Source organism: Balaenoptera acutorostrata, chromosome 6 (genome assembly GCF_949987535.1).
Source record: "Balaenoptera acutorostrata chromosome 6, mBalAcu1.1, whole genome shotgun sequence".
In the NCBI taxonomy this organism is placed as follows: Eukaryota; Metazoa; Chordata; class Mammalia; order Artiodactyla; family Balaenopteridae; genus Balaenoptera; species Balaenoptera acutorostrata.
Genome location: NC_080069.1, coordinates 73,623,597 through 73,635,468, shown reverse-complemented (window position 1 = coordinate 73,635,468; position 11,872 = coordinate 73,623,597). Strand labels below are relative to the sequence as shown.

The window sequence follows — 11,872 nt, the reverse complement described above, 5'->3', positions numbered from 1 at the left end:
AAAAAATGTACACATCCAGCTTTTGACTTTCAAATTTCAGCTTCTAGAAAAACAGTCTTTAGAACTAAGTCAGAGGTTGTAGAAAAAGAAAAGGATTTTATAAATTCCTGTCACTCCCATTAACATATCAAAGGTCAGAAGATCAGACCTGAGCTCTAAGCCAAGGGTACAGAGAACTGAGGTTTGACATAAGGGGTGTCCTTGCTGCACAGAAAAGATGGGTTGTTTTTCCTTTCCAAACTAAGAGAGTGCTATCAGAAGACAAGACAGAGGTTGGAGGAGAAAAAATGACTCATGTGTATCCTGGCTTCTCCATTCAAGGCTGAGATCACGGGTGGTAGATAAACTGAGGGAAAGGAGCCCTGAAAGGACAGGGAAACTGTATCCTCCTCCTCATGAGACTCAGCCAAGGGACTGTCACACAAGTGGCCCCTGCCAACACATACAAAGGAGGAGAATGAAAGTACAGCATGGGCCTTTCAGCATTCAGAGGATGCTAAGATGCAACTTTCTCCAGTTGTCCCACGTTGGGGTCATCAGACACCAGTCGCCTCCACTGTGCTGCCAAGTTTGACCTCAGCAAGATCAAAGTCATAAACCTGGAGTGCACTGATGGGGACATCGGTGCCACATCTGCCCTGGACCCCAAAAGTGGCCCCCTGGGTCTGTCTCCAAAAACGGTAGGTAAAGACATTGCCAAGGCAGCCAGTACCTGGAAGGGTCTGAGGATTACAGTGAAACTGACCATTTAGAACAGACAGTCCAGACCAAGGTGGTACCTTCTGCCTCTTCCCTGATCATCAAAGCCCTCAGGGGACCACGAGGGACAGAAAGAAGCAGAAAAACATTAAGCACAGTGGAAATAGTACTTCAGATGGAATTGTCAACATTGCCAGACAGATGTAGTACCAATCATTAGCCAAAGAACTCTCTGGAACCATTAAGGAGATCCAGGGGCCTGCTGTGTTGATGGCCACCACACTCATGGTATCATAGATAACCTCAACAGTGGTACAGTGGAATGCCCAGCTAGTTAAGAGCTGTAAAGGGAGCTATTTCAATAAAGGATCATTCGACAGCTAAAACAACACCACTACAGCATGGTTATCAGGCAGAGGGTCTGCATGAGTGCTCCTGGGGCTCCTCAGCCCCAGAGTGGCAGAAGAGGGACCAAGACATCTCCACACATCCTCCAGAATGTGGGTACAGCTGAGTTGAGAGTTGGCTGCCATAGTAAGGGATGGGCTGGCTGACTGACCTAAGCCAGTGACCAGATGAGGGATGTGGCTGAGACACAGGGTGGTCTGCAGGGCCACCAAAGCCAAGGTAGGGGCAATGTCAACTGAAGAAAAACACACATCCTAAAAGTTGCAAGTTATGCTTTATTCAGGGACCTTACTGAGGACTATAGCCCAGGAGATAGCCTCTCAGATAGCTCTGAGGAACTACTCTGAAGAGGTAAGGGAGGAGCCAGGAGACATAGGAGTTTTTGCTGAAAAAAAAAACAAACAAAAAAACATGTAGTTGAACATTAAAAGATTACTGCTAATCACAAAAAAGACATCTCACACTAATGATGTTAGTGCTTTTCTATGGGAAGATGGAAGAATCTGGGCTCATGAAATTATTCCTTAGATTTGCATCTTAACTATCTAGAACCAGTATCCTGTTTTTCTCCATCCTGAATTCCCCCCAGGGCGCACCGTCGGGTTGGCTGAAGTGGCTGATGACTTGATGGCCTGGAAACATGTGTTGTTCACTGGAATAGCAGGCAACATTCTTTGTTTACTGAAATGACAGGCAACATTTTTTTGTCTGCAGCTGGGAGCAAGTCACAGGGGAAGACCCTCCAGCTCTGACTGAGCTAGAAAGAGCCACAGTTTCCCCAAGCACAAAGGTCAATAGTGCAACCAGCCAGGTACCCAGAGACATTGCTAAAAACATCAGCACCAACAGTCTTAGCTCAGGCTGCCATAACAAAAGATCACACACTGGGTGGCTTGCACAACAGATATTTATTTTCTCACAGTTCTAGAGTTGGGAAGAACCAGCTGATTGGGTTCTTGGTGAGAGCTCTCTTCCGGGCTTGTAGATAGCAAACTTCTCGGTGTGTATTCACATGGCCTTTCCTTGTTTTTGTGCATGCAGAGAGATAGTGAATGAGTTCTCTCTTCTCTTTCTTATAAGGCCACTAATCCCATGATTGGTGGGATTAGCCGCACCCGTGTGACCTCAGCTAACCCTAATTACCTTTCAAAGGCTCCATGTCACATACCATCACATTGTGGGAGTTAGGTCTTCAACCTATGAATTTGGGGTAGGGGGCACAAATATTCAGTCCATGACACCAACCCTGATCACAGGTGTACAAATCTGAAGCTCACTCTCTCCTATTGCCTCAAGCACCTGCCTCTGCAATGAACCAAGGCACCATATTGGAAAGGAGGGCAGGAAACAATACAAGATTAGCCATTTACCTTAAAACAAAAACAAAAACAAAGCAACTCTTTTAAACTAAAACCTTTTTCCTCTCCAAAGAGACTAAGATACAGTTAATGGTCAGTGTGAAGGAAGTTTATGAGGAAGATTTGGTCAGTTGTAGAAAACAAATAAGCCGCATTTAACTTTGCACACCGAATGTAGTATGATAAATTTTTTACCCCATTATATGGAGGAAAAAAAAAATCACCCATAACTCTACCATGCTAAACATTCATTACATCTTTAAGGTACTTCTTTTCCATTTATTTTGCACGTGAATGATTAAACAGATGTAATGATATCATTCATATAATTTTATATGGTTCTGTTTGTAAAATTCATCAAAATCACTTTCCATGCTGCTGTGTGGTCCTCCTAATCATCAATGTTAATGAATGCATAAGCTGTTAGTTAAAACCCTTGCAGTTGCAAATAGCAGGAAGCCAACTCCAACTAGTGTAAGGAAAAGGAAAATTTAATGAGAAAATACTGGGATTGCTCGCTGAACGGCAAGAACCAGGCAGCCCTGAGGACTTAAGTGTTAGGGGCCAGGGGCTTGATGTCACCAGAGTTCTCCGCTGTTCCTTCTCCTTCCAGACTTCTCCACATGGTGGGGGCCATGCCACCTGCAAATGTGGGACTCAATCATACAACTCTCTGCCAGAAAGGGAGGACAAAGTCTTTTCAACAGAAAAATCTCAGGGAAAACCTTTGACCTGGTTTAGATCATGTGTGCATCATGGACCAATCACTGTGATGAAAAAGAAGGGATGCAGGGGCCCTTTCTGAGTTTGATTTTCGACTCCTTTAGTGGGGAGAAGGGAGAAGGTGGAATCTGTTCATAGAAGAAGGGTAATTAATATCTCCAACACATAAATAATTTAAACAGCCTATTGGTTTAACATTTAGATTGTTTCTAATTATTTTCCTGTTTGAAATCACTCTAGTTAAAATCATTTGCGTGTAGACGCCCTTTTCTTTGGGATTTTTTGCTTGCAAGAGAATGGAATTCATGTGTGCCAGGAGGCTAGACACATAAATACATTTCCATTGGCCACATTTTCCAAGTGGGAAGGAGAGGCTTAAGGTGATTCAGCTACTAAGTGATACTGACTTGAAAGCTTGCGTCCTGATTAAGATCAATGGATCAGTACAAATTGCAAAGGACAATACTTTCTAAAAGTATGTAAGAAAAGCTACTCAGGATAAAACCATATTAGATTTTTGTGATGACTACAGTTGAAGGAAAAGAGAAAAATCCTAATAGTCTTCCATTTCCCGTAGTGTAGCAGCTCTTTTCTTCCTGACCTTTGGCTCTCCCACAAGGAAGTTCATGACGACATTGTTTTCAGAAGCCAATACCATGTCCTCCTGTCTCTACTTGCAAGAAAATAACTGGGCTTCCAGTAAGTATAATTGGTGTTAACAGTGATTTATTATACACCTAGTTCTCCAGATGGCCCTTCATGTAGAAATTATTTTTCCTGAAAACAGAAAAATATGGAATTTCTTCCTGCTCATCAGGTTATAACAGGTCTACAATCCACTCTGTCAAAAACTAGAACCAAAAATTTTGACAGAGTTCCCTTAAGACAGAGAGAAACAGAAAAAAACACATTCCATCTGGTAAATAATTGCTGGGGTTGCATTCCTGTGCATTCAGGCAGGAGCTAACCTCTGTGCAGCATGAGGCCTTGAAAACCTCTTGGCCTAACAGAGCCATGGGAGGTAAGATCTACTTAGATCTATCCCATCCTCAGATTGCAGCCTCTGGGGTGCTGGTGCAGCCTAGACTTTCAGCTCACTCACAATCATGAGCTAGACAGACGTACGATTACTGAGAAAGTTCACTCTTAAGGTTGGACGGACACACAAAGCCAATATTCTACAAGAGTGAAGAGGGATATTTGCCAACGTCATTTTAAGGTGACCAGGGTTGTAGAACAAAGTTAAATGTAGTTCTAAGTTACCTGTCATCTTCCTGAAAAACAAGCTGGAAAATGTATCTAAAAGACTGTATCAGTCTGGTGATGGAATGCTTGGGAGTGGGAAAAGCATTCAGCAGTAAACAGTGAGCTATCAAAAGGATTTAAAGTAGTTAATTTGTAGCAGGTTAATTTCAGGTGGCTACTCTAGTGATGATTTTTATTCAGGAAGAATTCTGGAAGCATAGGCAGGAGAGCCACATATTAGGGATGTTGTGGGCAAGAAGGTCCAAGAATTTGGGGATCTGGGCTCAGATTAGGGGTCACAGGCTCAAATGCCTTTAGGGATCGGGCTGATAAATTGTGTGAAATGTTAAAGCATTGGCCTGGCCAAATAACACATATCTGTAGGGTTTAGCCTGTGGGTCAAGAGGACAGGTTGCTACTCCTGGACTAAAAGATCTTTGAGCCTTCTTTGAGTTCTGGGTTTTGTTTTATGTGGAAAGAATGCCCTTTTATCTATTAAGAGCCAAACACTTGTGTTAACCTTTGTGGTAAGAGGAGGCAGGGTTGCCTAGTAGTATAAAACATGGTCTCCAACCTCTAGAACTCAAAAATATTTTAAAACAAGATATGGTCATACAAAGGCAACTAACAATTCCAGGCAAAATTACATAAAGTCCTATAGCCACTCGGAGGAAGTATTGCTAACTTTCATCTAGATTGGTCCTCAAAGAGGCACAGAATAGCCAAGGCTTGATTTGGGCGTAAAAGGATAAACCACATTGAGATAATGGAAAGTAGAGTTGTTAGGTGGTGAGAACGGTACCCCACCACCACCAAAAAAAAAGCCAAAAGGCAACCAGGCTGGGGGTGTAGAAGGGAGGTCCTTGGACCCTAGTAAAAGACCCCCATTCCATTCTGAGCCTGGGTCCTGTTCCTCCTCAGCCTCCAGCCTCTCCCTTACTGGGAGCTGAAGGTTTTTCCTGGGGCCCCAGTGCCCCTAGCTGGGCCCCACCACCTGCGGTCAGAGCCCTTAGAGCTCTCCTTCTATTGCCTGTTCCACACCCCAGCCCGACTGCCTGTTTGCAGACTGTCAACAGACTGCTAATCGGCCACCTGTAGGACAGTTCCCCCTGATGCTAAACCAAGGCAAATGAATTCAGTTTTCAAGTGAAGAGGATAAGTCTAAAATCTTGACAGTCAGAAGTGAGGAGGCAGAAATCCTTCTGAGAATTTAAATTTGTCTTTGAAACTACTTAGTATTTACAGCATGCGCTTGGGGCTGTGTTCATTGCCATCAGTAACTAACAGTGACTAATTGCCCGCAAGGTGCCAAAATCTGTGCTGAGCTCAGTAGATGCACGCTGACACTTGCTCCTCACAACAGCCTCTAAGGTGGGGTCCTTTCTTATCCCCTCTTTAGCGATGAGTAGACTGAGCCTCATAGGAGTAAAACAACACGCCCAAAGTCATCCAGTCAGTGAGGGGCACAGATTCCCACCCAAGACTTCTGTCTCCAGAAACTGACTACAACCGTTAACCATTACACCACACGACTTCCTGTTCCTGTACCAGTGCTGTGGATGTGTCAACACACAGTCCACTGCCAGAGGCAGCTGCTGGCCTGTCGTTTGATGGAAGCATCCCCCCACTTCCCAAACAAAGCACCCATTTGATGTGGGAACTTGTATCACCTGCTCTCCAAATCATGCCGCCTTCTCACCACATTAGTATCACCTGAGGCACAAAAAAAAAAATCCAACCACCTTTGAGGCCTCAGCCACAGCCCCTAGAGATTCAGATTTAATTGGTTTGGGTTTGAATCAGACATTGGTATCCTATAAGATTCCCCCCAGGTGATGCTAATGTGCTGGGAGGGTTGAGAACACAGGCAGTGAATGAGAGTGAGGGCTTGGACCTGATTTCTGTCACCATGGATCCGCTATGGCACCTGGGTGAACCTTAGTTTTCTCACCAGTAAAATGGGGATTACAGAAGTCTGTACTTTATAGGATTGGTACAGGATTAGGTTAGATGGAAAAAGTGGTATGCAATGATGGTGAGGTCCCTGGTCCTACCCTTAAAAGCCTCATTGATCCGGAATGAGACTGAAGTTTCTAGTTTCTCATGCAAACAGAAAAGGTATTCTTCCTGCTTTCCACTCAGACCTGCTGACACCACAGGGTAGAAGAGGGGCCTGGGCAGGCACTTCTGACAACTTGCTAGCTCTTTCCAAGGTGTAAAGGCAAATGCCTTTCAGAGCCAGACAGCTAACCTATAGGTGTGAAGTAACTGGCTTACCGCTGTAAGGAGTGCTGAAATCAGGTGTGAATTAGACCTGCCCCATGAAGGTCATCGAATTCATTAAAACAACAACACTAACAATATGCTGTTGGCCAAACAGATCCATCTGTGCCCATTTGCAGCTGGTGGGCTGTCAGTTTGCACCCCTAGGGGCTCCCCGCCGCTTCTGTACAGGTGAGCTGCCAGCAGCCACTTCCCCTTCCAAGGGTTTCAAGGACACTGGCCATGACAGTGAAGGGGACTGCAGACCACAGCCAGACTGGTTAGAAGCAGACAGGCAGCTAGTGGTTAAAAATGCCCGCCTTACCGACAGCCCCTACTCCAAGCCCAGCTCTCCTCCGACTACCTGTGAGGCCTAAATTCACTCCTCTCAGCCAGTTTGCTCACATCTAAATGTGGCTAAAATCATCTTCCCTTTGAGGTGGCTGTGAGGATTAAAAGAACAATGGATGTAGAGCAAGCGCTCAGCTCAGTGCCTCTGCCCTGAGTAAACGCTCCGGATGTGTCGGCTTTTGTTTGATTTTGCCGTTCTTCCAACAAAGTAAGAAGAGCCTCAAGCACTATCTGCCCCTGTGCCCTGGAAGATCACTTAAACTAGAGCCATCCAGTTCATTCTAATCCATTACCTCATCCCTCCTTTGGACCTACAGTCACAAGCACTGAGAATGAAGTCTGAAAGAGATAGTGAGAGGTGAGATAAAGGGTATAAAATGACAAACAAAAGAAAAGAAGTGGAGGGTTTGTTTCTGGTTGTTCCCAGGGAGCATGGGGCAGGGGGCACAGAGAAGTGACACAGGACTCCTCCCACATCTCCGGCTTGCAACGGGCCCCCGTGACTGCTGGGCAGCACCCACGCTTGGTCAACATGGCAGGAAATGATGGATGTGTTTGAGCCTCGAGAGAAGGACTTTCTGGGTTTAACTGGGGACATCTCTCATTTCCAAGAATGAGAATCTAGCATGTGTGGTTCACCCCACCTTGGCATTTGCCATGGAAAAGCCAAGAAAAACAAAAGTTAGGCCTCACAAGACAGGCATGTATCCGTGGTTTGGCTCATGACAGGCCCAAGTTTGAGTTCAGAGAGGCCCTGAAAGCATGGACTGCTCCTAGATCAGCTTTGGTCCTTGGGCCTTAGGGAACAAAAGCCATCAACCCAGTTTTCAACTGGGAAACCATTCTCTCCGTACTCTCAGTCCCTGTGCTTTGGATGAAACTGGCTTTATCCCTATCTCCAGGGCGTGGGTGTGGTATTAGGGCAGGCCACCCTGAGCGTCACATTCCTCTGACCTGGTGATAGGTTCAGAAATGGGCATGTGACCCTATCAGAGCCAGAGAGATACCAGGAAAATCTGTTTATATTAATATTGACTTTATTGAAGTATAACTTACATACCATAAAATTCACCCTTTGAAGAGTATAATTCAATGATTTTTAGTAAATTTACAGAGTAACCATCGCAACAATCAGGTTTTAGAACATTTCCATAATCCCCAAAATAGCTCATGCCCATTTGCAATCATAAGGAGACTTCATCTGAGGAGTTGGTAGAGGTCCCCACGTTCCTTTGGGCTGGGCCTGTTTGCGGTAATGATGACCAGAGCCTGGAGCTACAAGGTGCCGTCACAAAGAACCTGAGAATAAAGCAATCACTGCAGAAGGGAGAACTAAGGGATGGTGAGAAACTGGGTCCCGAGGTCACTGGTTGAAACTGATCAAGCCAAACACGAAGCCAGTCCTTCTCCTGGACTTTTCAGTCACATGAGCCAACAAGTTCCCTTTTGTCTTAAGCCAGTTTGACTTTGGGTTTTCCATCTTTTGCAATGGGAAGACTCAACTGACTCCAAAAATTATTGACCAGACTCTAATGACTAAAGTTGAAACCTTTATTAAGTGGATATTCAGATAGGAATGCCCACCTTCAGATCTGTTGTAATTCTAGAATTGTTTTACCTATGACCAAAGAGCCATTTTGCAAATGAAGATTCAGGCCTGCAACGGTAAATTGCTTAACCAGGATACATACCAGAACCTGAACAAGTCCTTGACTCTGTGTAACCCTGAATTTGATCCTGTCTTTCTTCCTCAAATCATCACCACCATCATCATCATCATCGCATTACCTTTTGTAAGATGTTTAACATGTATTCTAAGTATTGTGCAACTAATAAGTCACTTAATCTTCACAAGCACCCTATGGGTAGGTACTATTATTATTCCCATTTTATAGATGAGGAAACTGAGGTCTAAAGAGGTTAAGTAACTTGTTCAAGACCATACAGCTTGTGAGTGAGTAGCAGAAGCAGGATTTGAATGCAGCCACACTGGTGACAGAAGCCATGCTCTTAACCAGTGCACTATACTGTCTCTTGTAAATTAAAATGAACCTAACATCAGCTTTTAATCAGAGTTACATTGGTTTTTCATGCAGAGGCACTGCCTTTTTTTAACTTATATTTTATTTGTTATAAAAATAAAATGCAAACAAAGCACCCACATTTTTTTCCGTATTTTATATGCTGTTCAACTATATAAAACAATTTTTATCCACCTGATTTCAAGGAGCCATAAACTTTTGTGCTTCTTACAACTTTGTTCTGTGCTTCTCAATACATATTGCAAATAAGGATTAATTGTGGCAAAAGTCTTATTCTGAGGTCTTCTTGTGATGAAAAACTAAGTGCTCTGTTTTATTAATTTTAATTGGTATTTAATGATATAGTAATTGATATTTGGTATCGTAATTTAACATGAAATATTACATTTCATATCAGTCAACTAACAAAAAAGTGAAAGACTTGGAATTTAACAGCCCACTTCTAGAAACAAAATACACTCATGAAAAGCGACATAAACCTGTCTTCTCTGTTTTCATGAAACCACACAAAACATGTAAAATACTTCAAAAGCCCTGAAATGCTACATAAATGTAACATACTATATTCTTTAACATTTTCACACACATTATCTCAGTTGATCCTTACCTAACCCATGTGATCAGACAAGGATTATTGGTGAATAGGCATTGTTGTTTTTAACGCAGTGCCATGGAAGGCTTTTATTTTTATGTAGGAGAGTGCCAGGATAAAGGTGGTCTTTTAGAGAATTGAGCCGGTAGATGCATATAGGAAGGTTGGGAGGAAGGGTGGGGATTGAAGGCCCGAAGAGCAGTTTAGGAGGCTGCTATTGCAAAAGCCTCAGATGCATAGGGGGTCTGTACCAGTACTTGAGACTGATTTGGATCCCAGGGGCAACAGAACTTTGTTCCAAGTTTTAATACCATTGTTAAAATCAGTGAGTCATCAATAGGGCACTGGAGAGCATAAAGGGAGTGGTAGGTAACTGGGAAGCAGTGGTATGCGTGTGCTGGAGGGTGGGAGTGAGGATTGGAGGAATTGATGGTGGAACCTGGGCAAGTCTGATCAGTCTTCAAATGATGGAGGTGGGTTAGAGTCAGGCTTCTAGACCCTCAGCTAGTGATCCCTCACTGCAAAAGGCAGCCTGGTACCAACATGAGTCTTGGGGCACAGATGTCAGTAGTTTTATTTTTCTAATTCTTGTGGAATTTGCATTTTACTCTCTAATAAAGGGTGTGCCTGCCTTGGGGATTCATGCAAATTTGACAAGAAATCAACATCTTCCCCATCAAACCTAGGCCCCACTTTCCTAAGCTCTCATCTCCAGGTTTCTTCTTCTGTGGCCCAACATGATTTCATAGTCATCTTATAAGGAAATGGTCCAGTGTGGCCACTAACTCCCTATGAACTCAGTACTAAACTAGTCATTCTGCTCCACGAACCCCTACAAATATGGGGGCACTCGGGGGCACGGTTCCTGGGTAACTTGTGTGCATTTTGGTTGAGGTTTTTTTCTGCCGTCACTGGTCTGCGCTCACACTGTCCAATGTGGTGGGGATGTGGAGCCTGAGAGGAGAGGAGGGTAGTGCTCCTGGCGAGAGAGAGGCTTTGGAGCAGGCAAGGAGGTTAGTGCCTCACCGTTAACAGCAGGCTTCTTCTGCCTTTGCTGCCCATTCGTGCTGGAAGAGGAAGAAATGAAACAAGCTCAAGTTGTCATTCACCCTCAGATTATTTTATTCTTACTTGGAGAGAGAAAAACCTGCATTTGAGCCCTGTTTCTGGCCACTTATGAGCTGTTTGAACTTGGATATGTGAACAGTTATGATAACATCTTTCCTGTCTCATTCCCAGGATTATTGGGAGGATGCATAAGTCAATGCATATGAAAAATGCTGCACACAGTGTCCAGTGAAGCACCAATAAGGACAGCCACTTTCAGTTGGGGTCAGGATTCTCTATTACTGCTGTCTGTTGACATCTATCATCTTGGTGTTATGGTTTCAAGTGAGAGCCTCAAGCAGTATTAAGTGTATTATTTTAAGGATGATGTAGCTTCTGGGACCATATTTTGCTTTTTGAAGACTGTAATTTTAGGGATAACAGAATACTGAAAAGGGAGTATTCTGGAAAATTGAGGACATATGGGCAGCAGAGAGATATTTTTTAAAAAGTACTAGGCTATAAAAAGGAACGAAATTGAGTCATTTGTTGAGACGTGGATGGATCTAGAGACTGTCATACAGAGTGAAGTAAGTCAGAAAGAGAAAAACAAATATCGTATATTAACGCATGTATGTGGAACCTAGAAAAATGGTACAGAGGAGCCGGTTTGCAGGGCAGAAGTTGAGACACAGATGTAGAGAACAGACATATGGACACCAAGGGGGGAAAACCGCGGTGGGGTGGGGATGGTGGTGTGCTGAATTGGGCGATTGGGATTGTCCTGTATACACTGATGTGTATAAAATTGATGACTAATAAGAACCTGCAGTATAAACAAACAAACAAAACAACTAATACTAAACTTTCATTGGGTTATTTGTATGGAAATATGTTAATATAAATGTTTCAGACATTACATGAAATTTCTAAAAATCTTATATGTTCTGGTATAATGTTATAAGTCATAATCCTAGTTATTACTTTAAAATGTATATCTCAGAAAAAGTACTAGGCTGGGAGTTAGGAGACTTGATCCCTAGTCCCTCCTCTGTCAGTGATCTTGAACCACTGTAGCACCATTCTGGGCCTCTGTTCCCCTAATCTGTAAAATGAAGGTGCTTGACCCATTGTTTCCTAACTGG

The 11,872-nt window shown here is 43.5% G+C and overlaps 1 pseudogene; it reads left to right on the top strand.

Annotated features, from left to right (window-relative positions):
- The first annotated feature begins 457 nt into the window (after positions 1 to 457).
- LOC102999551 (60S ribosomal protein L12-like) lies at positions 458 to 1,037 on the top strand (annotated as a pseudogene).
- Positions 1,038 to 11,872: the final 10,835 nt, after the last annotated feature.